At 38.2% G+C, this 24,735-nt stretch overlaps 1 protein-coding gene across 5 annotated transcripts in view; it reads right to left on the minus strand.

Annotated features, from left to right (window-relative positions):
* The window catches only part of LOC149247234 (histone-lysine N-methyltransferase CLF-like), a 180,653-nt gene extending 156,450 nt beyond the window's left edge, over positions 1-24,203 (minus strand). For 2 of the 5 annotated variants that reach the window (XM_089458158.1, XM_089458159.1), the window contains exon 1: positions 23,894-24,199. The gene's annotated coding sequence lies outside the window, so the exon portion shown is untranslated. Of the gene's footprint in view, positions 1-23,893 lie in introns of all 5 variants that reach the window. The other 3 variants (XM_089458157.1, XM_089458156.1, XM_089458160.1) reach the window with 3 other exon arrangements.
* Positions 24,204-24,735: the final 532 nt, after the last annotated feature.

Below are 24,735 nucleotides of genomic sequence, written 5' to 3' on the forward strand. Positions count from 1 at the left end.
CATTGTGTGGTTGATGCTATGGTCGGAAATTTAATTTCAGCATTAATTAAATTTAAATCTACTTGTTTGATTGAGATTGTGAGGACATTAGTCACCTAGGGCACGAAATTCTAATATGGTATGAATGTTTGATCTCTAATTGAGATTCTTAGGGATTTGTTTCAGTGAATCTATTGCTTGAAATAAGGACCAGCAGGTAAGAGAATTTCAAAGTTTTTTTCTAATTTGGGAGTTTGTGCAATAGATCTCAGAGATGGCAACAGCAAGCCTCTAGTTTGAAAAATAATTGGATGGTGCCTCAAACTCTGTAGCATGAAAAGTAAGAGTTACACTCTTCCAAAAAGATAATTATCTCTAAAATATTGACAAGGGCATTGCGACTCCGTCTACAGATCCGCAAGTCTTGGCAGCTCACAACATAAAGGCCGAGTGAATAATCTTGGATGCCATAAAGGAACATCTGATACCTTATGCATCTGACAAGAATACGACGAAGGAGATGCTCGATGCTTTATACATTAACAGGGAAATGATATTGCGAGGGAGACCCAAATCCATAGAGACGACTAGATCAAACACGATGACCACCTTATGAAGATCACACACATTTGTGATCAGCTTGCAGCAATTAGGGAGAAGACTGCAAATGCTAATCTAGTGAACTTTGCACTGAATGGTTTTCCATCTTCATAGGCACCATTTGTCAAAGGTATTTGCACTCAGAAAGACATTTTTAGTTTTAAGAGGCTTTGGGATGATTGTATCCAAGAGAAGACTCAGATGGAATCAAAGGCCAGCAAGAAGGATGGTGATGAGAACCTAGCTCTATTTGATCATTCAACTAATAGCAAAGGTAAAGGACCTAGCAAGGGTATGGGAAAGAGTGAGGATTCAACCTCACAGTCAGGAATGAAGGAATTGAGTAAAATCAGGTGCTTCATTTGTCATAAGCATAGTCATTATGCATCATAGTGTCCAGAGAAAGAATAAAGGAAGCAGCAACAGGCATAGGTGGCAGTCTCCGCAAAAACTTAGATGAGCAAGTTTGCTACCAAGTTCGAGAAGGACTTCTCGATGATATCTTACATTTTTACCAGTGTGATTCTGTGGGATGCATGATACGTGTGCAGTTGGTTATCTCGACATATGACATCAGCCCAACAATTGTTTTCTATTCTAAACAAGCAAGAATTAGGAGTACATGTTGAGCTTGGTGATGATGCCAAGCACTTAGTAACAAGAGTTGGTACTATTCCCTTCTAGCTCAAGTCAGGTAATTCTTTAGATTTTGAAAATGTTCTGTATGTTCTATGTTTTTGGAAGAATTTTCTTTCAGTTTTGTACATGGAGGATGACGGCTTTGCAGTGGATTTCAAGAACCAACAAGTATTCATTAGGCCGAAGAATTCTAACCCAAATATAGTGCAAGTAATAGGGGTTAGAGAAGGTCATTTGTACAAGTTGCAAGGTGAACCTATTCAAGCTTTGACACATAACAATGAAAACTTATGTGAGATGTGGCACAAGAGGATGAAGTAATTACATCATAGGGCATTGCATATTCTAAGGGAGATAGTTACAGGTCTTCTAAAGTTTAATATTGAGCAGCATGGTATATGCAAAGGGTGCACACTAGGCAAGCATGCCAAGATTTTGAGTGTGTTGGCAGATTTGCCAAGTGTATGTTGTCATTGACGTTATTATCATTGTCATTGATGTCATTGTTGCAGTGTTGAGTGTATGTTGTCATTGCTTGTTGAGTATAAATTGTCTAGCTTTATGTCATGGATGAAATTGCACATTTGAGTAGTCTAGCTTTGAAAGCATCTCTTCTTCAGTTTCTTAAAGCCAAATGAGAATGAAAAGTGTGTTGGAAATAGTGTGGGGCGGGCGAGGACAGTGGAGGGAATCACTATTTCTTTCAATTGTTAGATTATTCCAGTCAAGATGCCCACAGGGTGTAGAATAAATGATGATGGGGTGTACTGTTAAGTCACTTTGTGATGTGGATGTCACCGGTTCGAAACTCCGTGGTCAAAAATCTAGTCAGGTTAAGGGTTGGTGGGTCCCAAGCTGAGTGCAATCCTCGGGTGATTTTGACGACGTAGATGCCCCTGGGTCATGGTTTCTGTAATGTTCCAAACTAGGAAAAATAGTGCTATGCAAAGTAAAGAATAAAAACAACACCATAAAATCGAAACATTCAGTGCACACCCACCAAAAGTCTAGGAATAACGAACAGCTGAACCATTTTATTATAATATGGGAGAAAAGTACAATAATGTGGAAGTGGTGCACCTGGGCTTGCTTCAATGGCAAACGTGATCAAGCCCTGCGTTGCCCTTGTGAAACTGTGTTGTCTATTACAAATATTCTACTAGAAACCCCACCTCCGGTGCTCAGAAAATTACGGGAAATTAACCTCGGCCTCTCCACCAAATACCCAGAATAACCCACAAAGGGATTGGCCAAATGTTGACCTTGGAATTTTGGCCCAAATTCCCCTTAGCTCTCTAGTTGTTGGCTGAGTTGGGACCCTTGTTTGACCCCTTAGATATGCCCAGGAAATGATATAAAATTAGAAGTGTGATCCTTGCCCAAAACCCAGAAAGGGTTTCCCTTGGTTCCAACCTTCAAAAATTGACCCTTCGCAGCTTGGCCCTCCTCCAATTTCGAATTTTGTTGTTGTGATTGATCTTGTCAATCTCTGCTCTACCAACTCCAATAATCATCCTCAAATGGCCCTCCAAATGATCTCACAGCGTCCCAGAACCAAACTCCCCCGAATGGTGCTGCCCTAAAGAGTCTCACTCCAATGACTGCACACAGTCATGGAGGAGATGACGCATTCCTGTGTGTGATGAAATGAGAGATACGTGTAGGATGGTCCTCTTGTTTGTAGTTGCCCTCTATACTCTTGAAAATGATGAAGAATGCTTCTATCTCCCCAACTTCCCAGAGCGCCTCACGCTGTGACTGTGCAATCCTTGTGTTGTTGTTACTCCCTTTACTGCTAGTACTCGACTTACACCTGTTGTAACTCGTCTCCTTTGTTGTTGCTACGAACTGAGATGAAGAAGAACTCCCTTCTAAGGCTAGCACTCGAAGTCCACCAAAGCAAGGGTTGAGATCTCCGCTCAAAGACACTCGTGTGCTAAACAGTACAGTAACCCGACTAAGCAGCTCGAGCAACTAAGATTGAGTTCAATATGTCAAAAGATAAGATATCCAAATGAGGAGAGTTGCCTTCCTTATATAGATTTCGTGGAGCACTTTTCCCATCGATTTCCAACCCATGAAAATCGAACTAGGGAATGCGTATTCCCCTAGTATTGGTAGCCCCCATGTATACTTAAACACTTCGAAATAACTTCTCCTAACTCTAGCCTCTTAAAAAAATTGAACGAGCCCCCATCACCTCCAAAATTAGCCCTAAGATGTAGAAATTAATACTACTCCAAAATAATTTTGGAAGGGGCATGACAATTTCTCAAGCCACAGGTCAAGCATGATGTAATCTTTGATGAACTCGGACCACTTGACAAACAAATGATTATTTTGATTAAGATATTTTCACAAATAACACCAAAACACAAGACAGAGAATAAAGAATAATTTTATTAATAAAAACAATGAGGACTCTAATCCTCTTCAACAATCCAGGCTCAAAGCAATACAACAAAATTCTAACTTCTTCAAGGCTCTAATCATGAATGAGGACTTCAATCCAGGCTCCAACCTCGTCTTTACAAGGCTCCAACCTCTTACGAGGACTCCAATCCTCAAAAATCAATCTAGACTCCTACTTGGTCTCAACGAGGTTCCAACCTCATATGAGGACTCCAATCCTCTAATGCTCCAACCCTCTCAATTTACTTTAATTCTGCAAAGTGACTTCAATATTGCTTCAAGACTCCATCAAAAACTTCAAATACTTCTGCAAAATGTCTCCAAAATAGGCCTACAAAGTCCTTTCCAATCTACCTCTACAAAAACTTCAAGTCTGCTTCAGCAAGAATTCTATGGTTGCTCCAATAAAACACGTCTTAAGTGTTGATCTTCAACTATACTGCAAGTATGACTGCCCCAACAAAACAAGTCTTCAAGTGTTGGTCTTCAACTATGCTCCAAGGATGACTACTCCAACAAAACAAGTCTTCAAGTGTTGATCTTCAACTATGCTTTACTAGGGTGTCTTCAACAATAATGTTCCAAGAATGCCTTCAATGGTGCTTCCAAAACAGCCTTCAACAGTGGTTCCGAAACAACATTCAATACTGCTCCAAGTTGCTTCCAAGCTTAACTCCAATAATGCTTTCAAGACTGCCTTAAATAGAGTGCCAAGTTGTCTCCAATGATGCTTCCAAGATTGATTTCTATAGTGCTTTCAAGGTTGCCTCAGATCTTCACAATAAGTCTACTCCAACACAATCTTCAAGTCAACACAATAAGGCTCTTCACAGCTACTCCAATAATGGCTTCAAGGTCTTCAATTCTCAGCTCCAAGGGACCTTCTATTTGCTTCAGAAATACCCTCAAACATCTACTCCAAGAGAGGCGAAGTAGTAGTCTGCTTTTAGGTCAAACAGGTCTGTTCAAGACAAGTTTATAAGATATGCTCCAAGACAAAGTAGATCTTCTCACAAAGACTGATCCAATAAGCCCAAAAACACTGCCCCTTCCTTGTTTCAATAAACCCAGAGATCTACCAAGGTTTGCTCCAAAAGACCAAGTTCTGTTCAAGATTGTTTGCCTTTAGACTGAGCCACAAAAAAACCAAATTCTGAAGTTTGTTCTAGCCTCACGGCCAAGCCACATAGGGCCGAAATCTAAGGTCTGTTCTAGCCTCAAGGCTGAGCCACAAAGGGCTGAAATATGAGGTTTGTTCAAGCCTTAGAGCCAAGCCACAATGGGCTGAAAATCTGTTCTGAGGAACCTGCAATTTAGGGCCAAAGTTTTGTTCAAGCTTAGGACTGAACTTCCAGTCTCATGGTTGAGCTACAGGATAACTGTTAAGTGGCGAAGGTCTGATTTTCAACAAGGCTGAGTTTTAAGGTTAGAAGGAGGCTGAAATAACTTCCAAAATATGCCACAAAAAGGACTTAAATTCAACAAGAAATAACCACCAAAATCCTTAACACAAAACAGAAATGACAAATAAAAAACCCAACAGAAAGGTCCACGTCTTGCTCTCTTTATTAGCTCCAAGATTCACAAGTTATGAACCATTTCTGCCTCAGGTTCATATATCTGCTTTTTTCCTTCACTAAATTGGATGCCAAATGGAAAGACAGCTTCTAATTTATAGTAGTCAAACCTCCTGAACCATCATGTCTTTGGTAGGAAGGAGCCAACATATGTTTTAAGTATAGCCGACTAAGCTTAATATCCTCTCACTACTGGTTCAATTTTTATACAGTTTACACACTGTATGAGTATTTGGATAATCATTGTTAGCATTTTATTTCTTCACTATATGGAGCACTCTAAATTGTTATCTTTCATTAGTGGTAATCTATTCTATATACAGTGGTAAAAGTGTCTCACTATTGATATCCTTTATGCTTCTCTGAGTATTGTTGACTGATCACAATTTATATTATAAGATTTGCTCACTGTCAATTCATATTGGATCACTGTTTCCCTGGATAGCACACTTATGTTGTATACTCTAAACAGTGGTAATTTATGATCATTTGATGGTTCTTGGAACACTAGAAGCAAGTGCAGAATTCTAAAATGCAAGAAAATGTTGGCATCAGAATTTCAAATGAAAGATCTAGGACTCATGCACTATTACTTGGGCTTGGAAGTCTGGCAGAAACCCAGTAAGATATATCTTGGTCTAGGTAAATACATAATCAAGATGTTAAAAAAGTTCAGTTCCAAGCCTCTGACTACTCCCATGATCACAAATCTCAAGAAGTTGAGAAGCTCCAACTCTAGTCTCATCGATCGTGCTAGCAATCATAAGTTGATTGGCTCTCTGATGTACTCGGTGAATATGAGCCCCGATATATGTTTTGTTGTAAATTTTTTTAGTCAATTTCAGTTGGAACCTCGTCATGACCATTGGATAGCTGCCAAGCATATCTTGAGATACCTATGTGGCACAATTCATCACTGCCTAAAGTATGATGGAAAGGAAGTCAAGTTAACAGGTTTTACCAATTCCAATTGGGGTGGTAGTGAGACTGATGGAAGAAGCACTACCGGTGGTTGTTTCAGTTTGGGATCTGCAATGATTTCATGGATGAGTAGAAAACAAGATCTTGTTGCATTAAGTAGTGTTGAAGCAGAATATGTTGCTGCATGTGAAGTAGGAAAAGAAGTTGTTTGGTTAAGAAAATTATTGTCAAATTTGTTTGGAAAGCCTCTAGATCCTACGGTGATAAATTGTGATAATCAAAGCAGCATCAAGATGTCTGAAGACCTCGTATTTCATGCAAGGACGAAGCATATCAACAACAAGTACCACTACATTAGGAGTTTGGTACAAGATGGGGTCGTGAAGCTACAATATATCCCGACAAATGAACAGGTAGTCAATGTGTTGACGAATCTCTTCCGAATAATAAGTTTGAATATTTTAGAAGCATGCTAGGATCGGTTGATGTTATAGATTTAGTTGATAGGGAGAGGTGAAGCATCTTATGGCAAGATGCTTGAGAGGACATCTAGTCGACCTATGTGTTGATGTCTAGATCCAAAAATAGAGATCATGGACCAATCGGGTGTTAAGCCACTAATCATGTGTCAGTAATACCGAGAAGAGAATGAACCGTCAGATCACTTCATGTCTAGAACATACGTGACCGTCAAATTGTAAGTTACAAAAAGTATATACTAAAGAAACACACTTTACCTAACTATACACTAGACCAAGTTATACTTAATTATTTCCTGTGTCAGAATATCCTAACAGGTGGCATTGGTCATGGAACTCCGACCTTGGATATGCAACTAGATCCCTGGGTTGGTGGTAGAGCTTAAAACTCTGATGGTACCTATAGTGACTATAGCTTAAGTCCACCTTAGTCCCAACCGATTAGAATACCTTGGTCAGGTATATAATCTGTAGCACTGCGTGTGCTAGAACTCTTCATAGTTCATATCATTTTGAGATCTTCCATGTACTCTTATATGTATGTAATTATGATTACATCCCTAGTTAAGAGAGAGCATTAAAGAATGTAACTAGTGTCGGTCTTCATAATTTTACTTGTCAAAGGAAATTTTATTATTAAAGAAAATGACTTATTAAAGCATGGGTTTCATGCTTGGGCCATCATTTTCTAGGTCAAAGCCTCCATTGAAGGCATCTAGGTTTTGTCTTGAGTCAATAGTCATTATCAATTTTATTTATTAGACCCTTATTAGGCTTTTGTATCATGTAAAAAGAATTATTTTTGAGCCAAAAATGTTATTTTTCACCTCCACCCCAAGTCAGCTTTGTCTCCCTGAAGTTGACCTACATTAGGGAAATTCGACCCAACATAAAGGCTATAGAGAGGCAATTCGACCTATTTGTTACACTCACTCAAAAAGTTCAATCTTGAAGGAATAGAAGCAGAAAAGGAGCAAAGTCAATAGAGAAGGACAAAAACAGCCGGGAAGACCTAATCTGAGTTTTTGGGCTATCTATTTCTCACACATCTAAAGTTTCTAGGAATTTGCTGTGGCCAAAATTCTAAGTCTGCTGCATGTCTGAAGTTCTGGAGCTGGGGGTCGAAAATCTGTTGTTGGGTGGTGAAATTCTAGATTGAAGTTGCTATTGGGAAGCTGTCACTTTGAGACTTTGAGGGCTGACTTGGTGGTTGGAAGAGGTCTTCGTCTAGGTCTAAGAAGTCTTGGTTGTCTCATCTTGATCTGAATCTACTAGTGGAAGAGTTGGAATTGGTTTTCACCTTGTAGGGATTTTTCCCTGGTTGAGTGCCTACATCTTGTGTCTCTTGTTCTTGTGGTCTTCATATACATATAATTTGGTAATTGCTTGATGAAAGATAAACTAATAAAGAAGTAAAAGAAGCCAACATAATTCATAAGTAATTATCAAGAAAGAGGAATCAAACCCGAAATCTATAAGCATTGATTTCTCAACAACATCAATTACAATCCTCCATTCTATACCTATTTGAATGAAAAAATACTCGGCTGCCTACAAGTTCAAAGATCGCCGTTGATTTTCATTAAGATGGTGATAACATTGGCAACTAGGGCCAAATTCCACCTTGGGACAACTCATATGATGGAGATGATTATTGCATTGGATTCCTCTTTTCGAGAGGTCCAAGATTGATATAAAGATCATCTCATTCGGACAAGCAGAAGTGTGATTTTGAATTTATTCTCTCACATGTACAAATTGTTCAGGTCGGCCTCAACTTAATGTAGGCTCAAGAAGCCCAATAGATGTGTCTCTTCACCCACAACAAAGTGTATAAATAGAAGAGACCTCACACCTCATTTGGACATCATTCACTCACACATTCTTCTCTCTCTTCATCAGATTGGTTTGTACAGCTTGGGCATCTTCTCTCTCTCTCTCTCACGTGCAGCTAGGAGGACTGATTTTCTGGGCTAAAACAGAACCGAAAATTTCAGATTGTTGACCAGTGTTGACCACTACTATTTTGACCAAATTTGACTACATTTTTGGAGGCATAATTTCGCTTTCTTGAGGCTGCATTGATTGGCACAAAAATCGAGAAGTTTGGGACTATTTGACCTACGTTGACCATAGGACCTCATATTGTTTGACCAAATTTGACCAGAGTTTGTGGGATTGTTTTGGGTTGACTTTGACCTTTGCTGGAGGCCGAATTGAACTACCTTTGACCGAGCTTCAAAGGAGGTGTTTTGCTGTTGATTTGACCAATGTTGACTTTCTGGTTAGGGTTGAAGTTTGACTGTAGAATTTGACAGCGCTGATTTGACTTTGTATTGGGCTAGTCTATATGACTTTTGTACTCTCTCTGCTGAAATATTGAATAATAATAAAAAGATTTGATCAAAGGGTTTTCCCCACATTGGGTTTTTTCCCTGGCATCCGCCATATACGATGTCCTCTTGTCTTGGCTTGTCTTCAACTTGTGTTTTTTATGTTCTATCTACATTTACTATCAATGCGATTAATGGTTGATGTGATTGCTAATGGAAATAATTGGATATTGTTATTGGGCTACTAGAGAACATTGAAGTAACTTGTGCTAAGAATAGAACATGCCATGGGCTACTAAAGAACATTGAAGTAACTTGTGCTAAGAATAGAACATACCATTGTTATTAAAAATTAACATGGTAGCAAAGCAATATTGCACAAATAAGAGGTAATATCATGCTCATCATGACACTTGAGTACCACAATCTAACTTTCAATGCTAGCCTAATCAAAATCAAGAATTTGCAAGATCAGATCAGCCATCAACTTAGCAAAACCCTTACCTATAACCAACTTGGTTGGTTTTAGCTTGAAAGTTTGAAACCATACTCCCAGATCATTGTGATCCACTTACTCGTACCTCCATCTAATTCTTGCTAGGATAGTATCCCCTTCACCATTACATAAGGAACATAAGAAACCACCCTTCATTCCAAATGCAATCTCTAAAATGCTTTAGAGCTTTGACCAAGGCATATGATGGCTTCCCCATGAGTGAGTAATCTAATAAAGCATTCATCAACCCCTTACTCATGAAGACAATTGGTCCTTTATAATAATCTTATTTTGATAGAGAAGAATTCCTACCACTACAATGTTGATAACATCGTCGATTTTTTTGTGATGTGCCAAAAATCACAATTTTTTTGGCCCAAAAAAAAATCATGATTTTTTTCTCGATTTTTCCAAATTTTTTAAATTTGTAAAAATGAATATATTTTGTAGGTTTTAATATTTGTCACAGTTTGTCGATTTTTACCAATTTTTTCACCAATGTCTCTGAGAAGATGTTTTCTAGACCTTAGTTGAGTCTTTGTCAATGCCAATGTTTTCAAGAATGTGCCAAAGTATAGTTGGAAGTGAATGAAAATATCTGAAAATATTTATCATAGTCTAGACTCACCAACAATGGGGCACTTGAGATGGATTGCTTGATATCATTAAATGCTTGTCACCCCCTTGTCCCATTGAATATATTAATACTTCTTGAGCAAATCTGAAACGGGCTTTGTTTTAGTCAAAACAAGCCAAGTACCACCATCCATACCCAGTCATCCAAGTGATCAACAAATGACCACAAAAGAAGGTCGATGGGATTATTGAGTACAAAGTAGTAATACCAAAATGTCTCTGACATAAATAACAAGAAGTAAAGTGAAAACATGAATTCCATATTCTAAAACATGAAAAAACCCTTGAATCCAAGTGCAAGCAGTCACAATGGGAGAGGGTTGTACAAAGAAAAAATATCTACGGACTAGGTCATGGACGACTACATCTATCTCTCCTAAGATCCAAGGTTTCATGAAGAAAACTCAAGATAGAATGATCCCCTGAAGAAGATTTGGAGGAAAATCTAGACCTTCTATTGTGCTACTCACTGGAAGAAGTCACTCATTGCAGATGTCTAGGTGATCTCATATGAGAGCATTCCACATATATCAAAAGCATATCTCAAGATAATCATCATCCAAGTCTGAAACCAAGCAAAATATCTTGGGCACTCCAATACTAGGCCTTCGTGTAGTCAAAACAAGGTCAAACAACCCCCAAAATAATCCTCAACATGTATGTCATAAGGAAGAACTCAACCAAGGAATGTTAAACATAACATAAGAATATGATAAATCTGCAAAGCACACCTATATGTCCTACAACATTCTAACTAGGAGGCTTTAAAACCATTCTAAAACATGGAAAATAACCCTGCAAAAAGTGTGAAAACAAGTGAAAGAAAGGGAAGATATGTGAGATATGTGGCAACTAGGATTGGAAAGATAAGTATCTTCTCTCTAAACATAAAGAGGAAAAGATAGGAGAAGTTCATCATACATGAAAAGAGAGCAAGACAGCTAAAAAAGGAAGATTGCATTCAAGGAGAAGAGTGTATCATTCAAGTGATCTATTACCCACCAAAAGTGGGTGACCCCATAGGAGGAATTTGCTCTCTCATTCTACACATCCAGTCGACCAGCCAACAACCCCTAACAACCACCACTAGCTTATGACATGTCATTTTTATCTCCACCACCTACATCATTCATTTGCCTTCTCACCCATCTGACAAGAGCACATGGACAAAGGTGGGCTTCCTTTCAAACGACATTTTATTCACTTTGCAATTGGATGCTAATGCTTGTTTGTATTCGGGCTTTTGAGATGGTTTATGGGGTGACCTGGAAGGAGGAGGGGTTTGACCGTGATCATGTTCCCTCACCTTAAACGAGGGGTGAATCTCCAATCCTTGTCCAAGGGGACCTCCCCTATTCCATACTTAACACTTTCTATATTATATTACAAGCCCTTATTCCACCTCCATTCTTTGGGTTCAACTGACCATTAGTTATCTGGGATTTGGTACCCATACATCCACATACTTGGGTAGGGCCCGAAATTGTGCCCTGGGAGGTTGATGCAGCTAAAAGAAAAGGAAAAAGCATATAACAACCACAAGAAAAATAAAAGAAAGAATATCAAAATGAAAAAGATGGTCGAGACATACACATAAGCACATGGGAAAAATCCCAACATGAGCTCTACCTCACCCGTTATGGCCATCACCCGATTCCTAAGCACTATATTGTTCGTATAAATCATGAAAGAAACCTTACATGTTCCAACACCAATGGGTGATGAGGTGCCTCATCATTAAGGAGCAATATGATTGTTAATCATCATACAAGGCAAGCTCTAACCCTTTGAGCTATGAGCAACAATACAAAGAAAAATCAACCAAAAGTAAAAAGGCACACAAGAGCGGTGGAAAAACAAAGGTCGGGTTGGTAACTCATGCATCCATGATTGCTCCCTCCTCACACCTATACGCTCAAGATGTGGATCCCCATCATGCTAGTCCCTTTGACCATGGCACTTGGCTATGAAGTCTTCTCCCCTCTCTTGCCACTATGATTCACATAACACCTATTGATTGAAGGGTGGACTGAGGAAATGTTACTTCCCCTAAGAGGTTGGAAATACATAATAGAGTTGTCCTTTAGCCACTCCTACCGAGGGAGAAAACACCATCGCAAGTTCAAAACCTCAATTTTGAAAGGAAAGCATTATTTGAAGTGTCAAATAGCCCTTTATAGTCAAGGTTGGTTTACTTAGATGCAAAAATGATTAGTGTACCTAATGACCGGTTGTTTTCACTAGACTTTATGTTGTAATTGCCAGGTGGTTCTGTAGCCTAGGCTTTGGGCACCTTACCCACAAGTATCCAATCCATTTGAGAAGTATATTGACACCCACAGGTGAAGCGTTGAAAGCCATGGGACTCCAAGCAACAAAAAAGCATCACAGACACCCTTGGACACCTCCAACACCCAAAATGTTCTGGCACTTTGCCCTACATTTGATGACTTTTGGGATGATGCACCTAAACTCAGCATGGCCCCAGGCCGACCTTATCACTTTACGAGGGGTGCCAATTGACCCAAAGCCCAGATGAGGATGGTCTCACCCCTTAAGACATGGGAGGGCTAGGAACACCTTGGAAGCTCTCAAAGTTGGAGCAGATACTTACACTATGACCATTTGGAAACCCATGAGAACACCTTTGTTGCCCCAAGTTGGATTTTGGGGTCCACAAAGGAATATTGACAAAGGGTTGAGGGCCAACCCTCAAGCTTTCTACACCTTGTTTAGCACTCAACAGCCTTAATGCATGCCTATTGGAGCTCATTTCCTTGATGACATTAGCTTTATGATGTCCTACAATTCACACATGTGGGATCTTACTTGATTTATTGTCTAAGCTAGTTGGGTTGGCTTGTAACCCAAGGTTCTATTATGATTTTACTTGTCTTTAGGGGCTTCTAGGAAAAATTAAAACTTTATTCTCCTCATATAAATAGAGGAGAGGAATATTTTCATTCTCATCATCATCACTTGGAGATTCCGACCTCTCTTAGGAGAATTTCAGCCTTCTTTACTAGTGGGAGAAATGTGACCTATGGAATGAAATTTGTATTGGAGTTATTTCCGTCCTTGGAGAAGTTATCTTGAACCACTGATGGATTATTTCATGCATGTTATCTTGTAAGTAAGCCTTGTATTTGATCAACTTGCCTTGTATTTGATCAACTTTCCTTTATGTCTAATGCATAGAATATATTGGTGGTCTAAGGTTTTTCTATTGTGCCCTAATTTGTTAAAAATTAATTATATAGAAGCTAGATATCATTAGCATGCATTACTCATTATATAACATGTGAATGGTATTCCCCTTCGGAACTCATGTTTTAGCTCTCGCAAGAGCCTTTGGTGCCTCACAAAGATAATAGTTAGACTTTGATACCAAGGCATCAAAATATCCTTACTCCTTTGCAAAGATTAGCCAACCTTAAACATCCATGGACTCCATCCACCCTAGGAATAGGCACTAGCCATCCTTTGGTTATCAAACAAACTTTTATACATAAATTTTCCCCTTCTCTCACTCTTGCCTATTTCGGCCCTCTTAAGGCCAAGTGGCCAACCAAGACTTGGAACGAATAGCTTGGGAAGAGGAATTTTGGAATTTGAAAATTCTAAATACCAAGAGTGCATGGTTGCCACAAAATCATTCCTTTTTGGTAGGAATTCACTTCAATTTTGTCCATAATTTTTCGTGCCTTAGTTTCTTTCCCTAGGGTAAACCCTAGTTTTGGTTTAGCTTCAACTTGGGGGCTTATGGAGGGTTTCATGTGACTTATCCTTGTTAAAATACATCATAGGAAACCCTTTCTTTGCATCTTGACCTTGGGATATCCCAAGTTCCAACCATCAACCTATCAATCAAGCCCTAGGTCTTGTGTTGTACAAAATTGGCGCCTCTAAGGAAAGTGAATTGCCTTCATTCATTGATTGGGGCTTCGTACTTAAGTCAAGTCTTTCCCTTAGAAGCCTCTTGGTCGTCCAAATACCCTTATTCTTAGAATATCCATCATAGGTGACACGTACTGGGACTCCTTCCATTAGTGAAAGTCCATAAAGAGCAAGGAGTTTTGGCTATGGTGATAGTGGGCTATTACCCCATTATTGTCACTTGGTCTAGTTATGGTCTTGTAGGGTACCCCTCTCCAAGGCCTGCTAGATTTTGTGTCAACATGACCAACAAATACAACAAGGCATATAGGTCATACCACTATTGTAGCTATCATGCCATTATGCATAAGTAATACACCCTCAACTTTGGTTGGATACAATCTTTTGTAGATTGTTGGAGTGTGCTTCAGTGTTGAGAAGATAGACAGAATGATTTTCTATCTAGGAATCGCAAAAGCAAAGAAACCATATTGTAGTTGTAACCTCTTTTACACAAGTTGTACACAATTGTTTGAGGTGATGTTATTGACCATGCAGTGGTTGGTTCAAATAGGCTGCAAAGGTCATCATGTAAGCTTTGACCAAAGGAATGAAAAGCTTATTAGAAGGTTAAATCCCTAAAGTTTATTTTAATGTTAAATAACTTATATTTTGAGTTATTTAATGAGAGAACATCAAGACAACAGTCACCTAAGCTAGAAAAGTTTACATAGAGGAGCCTGAGGTACCTGTACAGATTCCTCTTAAGGCTTTAGGAGGAGCAAAAGGTATGCACTTCTAGCCAGTTCACTCAGAATATTAATAAAAATGGTTTTGGTTTTGGGTCTTTTGCGCAAAACCTTACAAACAAAACCATAAATCCTTCTGGAACACCAAAAAGAGAAATTTTACCATGTGGACAAAATCTAGTTTATGGGACTTCGTGGGAAAGAAGATTTGGAAGCATTGTCCAATCTTGAGTCCAAAGAACCTCCCTCGAAGATTCAGAAAATTTAGAAGGTTCTTAAAAGCCATCAAACCGATTATTTGAGACCAAGGACGAGAGAAGAGGTACCAAGGGGAAAAGGTTTTACAGGATTTGGGATTTAACAAAGTTAGGGTTTAAGAGCACCATTATGTAGGAAGAAAATCAAATATCCATATTGCACATCAAAATGCATGGGGAGATTCTCTTCATGGCAAAGACAAATCATAGGGGTACTTAGAGATAGCCAAACCCTTAAAAAAAGTTGAAAATGATTGTGATGCCTTTGAACATTAAAGGATTGGCAATGCCCCTTAGAAGTTGGCCTTGTTTAAGCTAGTAGAGTTTGGGATTCGAGAAGCCAATCATTATCATTATTCAAGAATCCATGGGGTTTAGGAATAAGACTAAAGGGTTGTTGAAACCATGTCTATAAAATTAGGAATTTCCAAATTTTAGATGTTGATTGACTTGCTAGGTGGTGTTGTCACTAGTTTAAGTTCAAGTGTGACTATGACAAATGCTTTTTCAATTCATTCAAGTCTTCAAGATGAAGTACCAATTTTAAAATCAAGGCTTTGGGTATTAATGAAAGTGTCCTAACGTTTATGGGCCATATGATGACAAAAAAAGGTATTGGTAAAGATATTTTGCTCCTAATGTACCAAAATAAGACTAAAGTTATGGGGGGAGACCTAAACTTCACTTGGAATAGGTCAGAACTACAAGGTTCATTAGCAAGAATTGACAGATTAGGGGATTTTTTCAAATACAATTTTGAGCGGGCAGGTTTCACTAATGTTGAACGAGTCAATATCATTACAACATGGACAAATAACACTTATAAATGACAATGTTTCGATGTGGTTGGGCAAAATTTGCATATCTCAATAGCGAAAAGTGAAGATAAATAAATCTAGATTATGGGTGGGCAAGGGTGGAATCTATAACCATTGTCTAATATCTATTCAGTTGAATCAAGAAATGATTAACCACCCTCCCCTTTTAAATTCAATTCTAGCTAGATGGAGGAGGGTGAGTTTCAAATTCTGGTTAAAAGTGAGTCGAGGGGACATTATGATGGACCAGGCAGCTAAAAGACATAAATCTAGGGGCAAAGCTTTACAAGATGTTGAGAAAGAACTCAAAAGGATGCATTGGAATATATTTTGGGTGTCCTCAACAAAGAAAAAATGAATTGAATGATCTGAAATGCAAAGTAAGGAGGTTGTTGTCAAATAGAAGAATTGAATGGAAATTGAAGATTAGAGAAGTCTAACTAGAAAATGGTGATGAGAACACCAGTTTTTTCTCATTTCTTAGATTATAGGAAAAGGCAATACACCATATGAGACATGAAGGATGAGGAAGGGAGCTGAATAAGAAGTCATGGGAAGATAGCTAGAGTAAGGGTTAGGCATTCTCAATATATTTACAAAGAGCCTAACTGTGTGAGAGAACAAACTGAGGAGCTCTTACAGGAAATTTATAAGAAGGAGCTAAGGACTACCCTGCCTGCTTTCAAAAAAAGACAAAATCCCAAGCCCCGATGGATGGACTATTTAATTTTTTCTTGGTTTTTATGAGTTGATCAAGGAAAATTTGTTAAAGGTGAAGAATGCCAAGGTGCTTTAATACAACATTCATAGCACTCATTCAAAAGAAAGAAAGAAAGAATGGATTGTTTGATCACTTCAAGTCCATCTCACTCTACAACTGTATCTACAAAATAATAGCGAAAGTGTTAACAGTAAGGTTCAAAGGTGTGTTGTCAGGGACGATATCAACAAAATAGTTTTGTTTCCACAAAGGCAGGCAAATACATGAATCCATTGGTATATCACGGGAGATTCTTCACTATATGATTAGGGATGGTTATTATGACAAGTTGTTGGGCAAGTTTCTTCTTTGGAGTGATATTCCTTTCAACGTTGCAAGGAATAATCCATTTTTCCAGCCTGCTACTAATGCTATTGCAATTGTTGGCCCAGGGTACAAAGTCCCTTCTTATGATGACTTTAGAGGCCGCATTCTTCAAAATGAAAAGGTTGACTGCACCAAGAGATTGGAGGAGTTTAGGGCATCATGGGCACACACAGGATGCATTGTGATGTCAGATGGTTGGACCGATCAAAAGGGTAGAAGCCTTATAAACTTCTTGGTTAATTGTCCCAAGGGGACAATGTTTATGAAATCTGTTGATGCATCTACACATATCAAAGATGCACGATTATTATGTAATTTGTCGGATGTGTTTATTTTGGAGGTGGGTCCATAACATGTTGTCCAAGTCATAACAGAGAATGCTACAAATTATGTTGTTGACGACAAGATGCTTATGGAGAGGCATCCTACTTTATTTTAGACACCTTGTGTTGCACATTACATTGATTTGATGTTGGAGGACATAGGAAAAATTCCTTTTGTCAAAGATATTGTTGACACGTCAAAAAGCATTACAAAATTTATATATAATCATGCATCTATGCTTCATTTGATGAGAACATTCACCAATAACAAGGAGTTAGTGTGCCTTGCCATTACACAGTTTGCCACCAGTTTCATATCTCTTCAATTTCTCTTGAATTCTATGTGGGATGTGAAGAGAATGTTTCTTTCATATCAGTAGCATGCTTTGGCATTTAGTTGCAAACCAGAGGGAGATGCCATATGCAAATTAGTTTCATACCAGGAAAGTTTCTGGGCGGGAGTGCAGGAGGTGTGCAGTATTACTAAACCTTTCGTAAAAATTCTTCGATTAGTTGATGGTGACAAGCCCACAATGGGCTACTTGTATGAGGCCATGGACATGGCCAAAGAATCCATTCGGACCTACTATGATGATAAGGGAGATGAGGGGTTTCAGAAACAACTCCTCCTATGGGAAGTGATTGAATGATGGAACAACACACTCCATCGTCCCATTCATGCTGCAGGGATCTACCTAAACCCCGCATTTGCTTACCCCTGTGGGTTCTTATTTGATGTTGAGGTCATGGATGGATTCTTCACTTGTGTTCAAAGGATGGTGCTATCTCCAACAGAATGTGCATAAATCTCCAAAGAAATGGAGATATACAGGATGGCAAGTGGCACATTTAGGTTTGACATGGTTGTGGTTGATAGCAAGACTAAAATGCCAGGTATTTTCTAGTTTGTTTCAAATTTCATTGTTTCTTCAAGTTCATAACTTCATACTTTGCTTCAACTTTCAAATTTCATTTTCTTCTTATGTTTATCTTATTTGTAATTTTGTTATAGATGTATGGTGCAGAAGCTATGGTGGCAGAGTACCCAATCTACGAAGCCTTTCCATTCGAGTGCTCAGCCAAACATGTAGCTCCTCAAGATGCGAGTGCAACTGGAGTGTATTTAAAAAAATATACACCAAGAAGCACAACAGGTTAAAACTTAAAATATTCCAATTTCCAATTAATTTTTCGAAATGATTAAATAATATTTTTTTATGATTATTATTTTATGACCCTTGTACAAGTTAGAGTCCCAGCGACTTAATGACATGGTCTACGTCTACTACAAACTTCGATTGTGGTTGAGGCAACTTGAGAGGAGACCTGATATGGAGCCCATCTCATTGGATGGGATTGACACCACTGCCGCATGGAAAATTGAGGCCGAGAGGCCTCTCATGGACTCTGTCATTGATTGGTTAGCGCAGGAAGTAGTGGAGGGGGTAGAAGAAAAGGAGGAGAAGCAACAGGAGGAGGAGGTGACACCACCTACCCATGCTACCCCTGTCATCAGTAGAGGACATGGTCTACCTCTTGTAGCTCCTAGTTCTTCAACTTCTAAAGCACAGCGGAGTCCACTGCCAACTCCACCGCCATCCACATATAGAGGGAAAGCTATTGCATTTTGTCGCAAGAGAGGCAAAGGAAATCAGTTTTATTAGTTATTTGGTTCATTTCATTGTATATGACATTATGACTCATGATATGAGATACATTATTATATTCTTTGTTGATATTTTGAGGCTGAGTTGGGACTCAGGACTTACTACTCAAGAGTCAAGACATGATTCACTGTTATGTGTGATGTAGCATTAGAAATGATATTCCACATCTTATATATTAGTTCTTTTATCATATTTATGTGTCAATGCATTTATTTTATGTTGTAGATGCTTTAAATATTAAAAAAATTGAATATTTTTGTATTTGCCGATTTTTTCCCGATTTTTACCAATTTTTTCCCAATTTTTCCGATTTTTTCCCCTCACCGATTTAATCCCGATTGCAATGCTCGCAACATTGGTTTGTATGTCATCTGTGAATTTTTCTTTACTAATAAAGGGGGCAACTTCAAAATACTTCAAGCCTGTGAATAGAATTGTCATGGAAGCCAAAAAGAGGGGAAACTTACAAGATATACCAATAGGATCAATCCTCTTAAACCACCTTTTATTTGTGGATGATATTCTGTTACTTTTAAATGGAACTGAGGTAAGCCAGAAAGGTTAAGGACATACTAAATACTTTCTGCGTGGCCATTAGGATGGAGGTAAATGTACAAAAATCTTCATTTAGTTACTGAAGATTGAGAAGGAAAAAATTCAAATATTAGTCGCTCTGTTTCCCTACAGAATTATAGATTTCCAAGAAGGTATACAGTATTTGGGTTTTCAATCTTTAGCCGAATAGTTATGGTAAAAAATATTGGAGATGGCTAATTGAAAGGATTCACGGTAGAATATTGCATTGGTATCATAGATGGTTCTCAAGGGGTGAAAGATTAACCTTGGTTAAGTCTGTTCTGGAAACAATCCCCGTATATTGACACTCAGTTGCCTCCATTCATAAGGGAGTCCTGGAAAGTTTAGTTAAGTAACACAATTGCTTATGGGAAGGCAGGCAAGATACACAAGGAATTCATCTAGCTAAATGGTTAGATATTACTAAACCAAAGGATATTGTAGGGTGGGTTATACAGCATACACATCTGTTTGGAAAAAAAATTGCTGCAAAAAGTTCATGGAATTTGTTGACTAAAGGCAGTTTTTGGGAAAGAACTGCCGAACAGAAGTATATCCCCCCGGATCTTTCATAGACTGGATTAAGAATCCCGGGAAGAGTATAAAGAACACGTCGAATCAGTGGACGGCTACATAAGAAATAGAATGAGACTGCCTCATTCCCATGGGCACAAGATAATGCATCAGGGATGTATTCTGCTAGACTTGGATGCAAAGTATTAATTGTAGGGGGTCAAAAACTAGAGCCCTGGTGGTGGATAAAAATCTATAAATTAAAGCCAACCCAAAAGAAAGGTTTTCTTATGGTTGGCTCTTAAAAATAGGGTATAACCATGCGATATGATTTAAAAAAGGGGTAAGAATGGCCAGAGTATGGTTGGCTCTTAAAAAGAGTATCACCATGGTATATGATTCAAAAAAGGGGTAAGAGTGGCCGGAGTCTATGTTATTTGTGTGGGAAAGTAAAGGAAGATATAGGCAATCTAATGATTCACTGCCCTTGTGCTGGTCAAATTTGGAAGGATGTTGAGAAGCTGACTGGTATCTCCAATCTCCCGACTGATACATCCATTCAGCAGTGTCTGTGAAAATGATTTAGAAAGGAGTTAAAAGCATTCAGGCATTGCAGTTTAGTATTATGGGGCATCTGGCTTTCCTGTAATTATAGCTTATTTAATGACAACTAAGGGCCAACATTTCAAGTGTGCTCACAGGTCTATGGTATATATTAGAGATGTAAAGAGATGCTGAAGGATAGAGTGCCAAGGCAAATTGGTTATCTGTTAATAGGCAAAACATATCCATGGGGTTTCTTTAATGAGGCTAAACGGGGTCCTTATGATTTCTGTAGTGCCAAAGGAATATTATTCATCACAGACAAGCATTTTATTAAATTCCAAGCAAGTCTGGGGTCAAGTACTAACAATTCAGCAGAGCTCTCAGCTTTAAGATGTCTATTAAAATTGGCAAACAATAAAGGGATAGAAAGAATGCAGGTATCTGGAGACTCTTTGCTTGTAATCGATTGGATGAGATGTGCTAGCCAGATTCAGAATGTGACTCTTAAGACTTCTAGCAGATCATCTGAAAGACATTTCTGGTCCTTTTCAAAGCATTTCTTTAACACATTTATCAAGAATTGAACACGGTTGCATGTGGACTATCAATGTAGGTACAATAAGTGGTGGGAGTTATACAACTGGAAGAAACACTGGAGTCAAAACTGTAGTTTTATAGGGCTTTTACTATTGATTTAGTTTTCCTTGGAGGAATCTGCATATATCCTTTTTCATATAACTTGTATAAAGTTCAGGAAACTGGACAGAACACTCTAATAGTTTAGATATGTAGGAGTTTTTTGATCAGGACGTATTTTTTTCAGACAGATTATGTGTCTTTTCTCAGGTAATCCTGAGTTTTGAGTAGCAGCAGATATTTCTGAGACTGTTTTATTGGGTAGACTGCAGTGAGCACCATAAGAATGTAAATATCCATCCAGCTATGAATAAAAATTACAATTTTTCAAAAAGAAAAAATACATGTCAAAAGAGAAAGGACAACAAGAGAAATATGGGTCATCTTTTATACATACATTGTAAGCTTTGGAAATATGGGTCATCTTCAACTCCTAAAATAAACTTCATTTCATATATTATATTCTTCAAACTAGGATGCTAAAATACATGGCAAGGGACCTTGTGCACAAGTTATATATTAATCATAAAATATTTAAAGATTAGGTCTCGTCAATTATCATTCATGCTCAAAACAAGCGTTCAAGCATGCTCTTATAGGCAATGCATAATTAAGCTCCTGTAATAAAAATTGTTGAAATCCTAGAACGTTTTTCCTTCTATCGTTCCAGTACCCAAGGAGATACATGTCCACTGCAAACCTACTAACATAGGAATCTTGTGGGATCTTCCAGCCATACAGCTCTAGAATCAGTATAGATCCCATAGACACACAAGACTCAAAATTTCATGCTTAAGAGCATGGAGGTTCAAGCCCTCTTCAAGGCATAATGTCGTTCATGCTTATTGAATGAGGATTCAATGAACATTTTGCTAGTTGGCTTTTGAAGAAAAAGGATTTTTTCAATTTACAACTGAAATTCTTGGTGAAAAATATTATAGGTAGCAACCTAAAATCCAACTAGACAAATTTCATCTCAAATAAATCTTGCATGTAGCTGCCTAAAATTCAACATCCAGAATCCGCAGTTAACTCCATCACATCAGTAATCTCATGAGACATATCACATAACTGCATGCCTGAAACAATACTTGTATGGATGATTAAATTCAGAGCTTCTCTTTAGGATTAACTGGAAGGCCTGTATGCATAATCTTAACCAGCATAGAGCATGGCCAGGATGCACCATTTGAGATGGAAACCATATCGATAACTTATCCCAGTCACACTGTACCAGCACCAGCTGTAGTGAACAGAAGAAACCTTGCATTTTATATAATTATAAACCGATTTGCCTTATATCCAACTAGCAAGCTATCAGTATCATGTGTTCAATACAGATTAAAACTTTGTTCAGAGGTGTCTCTGTTGCTCCCTCTTGTGTTTTCTAAAAATGCAGATATTAATCCTGTCAAACACTTACTGTCACCTATGGAGGTCAATATATTCCGTGCAGTTCCCTCTGGTATCTTTAATTAGATCAACATATAAAACTCCAGAGGCTTTTAGACATAGTTCAGAGATGTATTGCGTGCATTCTCTTGTGGTGCCTTCATTTTATATTATTTGAAGGTATATAGGTCAAATATTCCGTGCAGTTCCCTCTGGTATCTTTAGGCAGGTCAACATATAGAACTCCAGAAGCTTTTAGACATAGTTAGGAGATGTATTGCGTGCATTCTCTTGTGGTGCCTTCATTTTATATTATTTGAAGGGGTATATATATATATATAAACACCTTCAATTGGGTATATTCAAGCGGTTGAGAGGAATTCCAAGTTCAATTTCCACAAATGATATGTTAGCCTTGATGTGATGGCTTCAACCCTGGTATTGAGAATTAGAACCAGAATATTCCAAAGGTGTATATACTATATATATATATCCATATCCTTGTGGTAGGGTCAATTAATATGTGCATGCCAGTCGAATTACTTTTGACATAGCTCAGTGATGCATTCTGAGGATCAGATATGCATGGCGGGGGGAGTGGTTTAAATCCCAAAACCCTCTGGCACTGTTTGCATTTCCCTTGCTGCTCTATTTTTCTCTTTTCTGGTTGCATAACCCCATAGTGTTTCGAAGAGGTCTGTATATACAATACATTGGGTCACGCTTCAAAATTACGGTTATGAAACAGCTCAATGCAGCCTTTCGTGGGTGGCATCTAGTTTGCAGATCGACTCGGCATTCACGCTGAATTTTCTCACACTATTCTGTTAAACACCATTTGTAACGAACTTTCCAGTTTTTGCGTGCTTACTTGAAACTCCTTCCTGCTTTTGCGTGCTTAGTGTTTTGAGGTCTTTCAGAAAGCTTGTGGAGAAGTAACTAAATTTAAAATTGTAAGAAAACAAGTTTGTTCTAATTAGTATAGTGCGTGCACAGTGGCTCTAGAGGCTCTATGGAACAAACAAGGGTTCGTAGAAAGTTTCTTCACCTACAATTGCCAAATTCACACACTGATCTCGGCAATTTACAGTCAATCAGAGATTTAAATGGACGTTGAACATAATAAATTAAATACATAGACAAGAACGTGGTCTCAAATTTTCACATATGCTTTCTGATTCATCATAATATTTCTTAATTTCACAATGTGTGTCCATGGTTATGCATGATCATATGGCATAGACATACACTGAAAAATAGTTGAAAAGATCACAATATTTCATAAAATTGAATTTCGGAAATTTTACTCACCAAAAACGCAGAAATTGAAAGGATTTCAAAAATAAGAACCGATCAGGCATGAAATTGAGATTGAAATTACCTCACAGACTCGAGGGTCCTTCGATCTTTTGCACCCTAAATTACGTCCCCGCTCGCATATCACATCAACTAGCTTAATTTGTATCACACGACCATGAATTACAGTAAACAGGGAGCCTAAATCAAACAATTGAAATTCAAAGAGATGGAAAGCGGAAGGGATGACCGCAAACAAATAATGTCTAAACCCTATGGAAGGTTGAAGATTTAGTACGAATTTGATATATTGGCTGTGCTCGTAAAGCCGAGGATAACATCTAAACCGTAAAGACCCAGGATAACATCTAGTCCATAAATATCAACGAGCACACTGCTCGGCTACGTCTCTTTTCTCCATCAACTATTTTCATAAAAATATTTTTGCCACGCTATTCTTTACCACGCTATGCAAGCGGTTAATAAGTTTGCCACGTGGCTACACCGTATACTAGCAGTCCCATGGAAGTGGCTTAGATGCCATGACGTGGACAATATAATGGTAAATCTTTGAGCCAGGAATCTTGTGGAACAAAACCCAACTAAAGGAAATGTCACATCACTATATAATCCTTAACCGCTGATGGTTTGAGAAAGGTAAATCTTGAGCCATGAGCCAGAATCTTGGGGAACAAAACGCAATTAAAGGAAATGTCGCATGACCATTAAGACAATCTTTAATGGCTAATAGTTTGAGAAAGGTCCACAAAATATGAGGTATGAGTGCGCATGAGTGGGGAGGGGATGGTGCTTATATTTTCATGGGCAAAAAGTAAATAGTGAAAGAGGATATTATATTTTTTACATTAAACATATAATTATGTTATTATTTTAAAATTATTTAATATAGATAATATTTGAGTATCT

The sequence above is a fragment of the Pinus tabuliformis genome, chromosome 7, assembly GCF_031772625.1.
Source record: "Pinus tabuliformis cultivar Carrire ecotype Pingquan chromosome 7, CPIR1, whole genome shotgun sequence".
NCBI classification, from domain to species: domain Eukaryota; kingdom Viridiplantae; phylum Streptophyta; class Pinopsida; order Pinales; family Pinaceae; genus Pinus; species Pinus tabuliformis.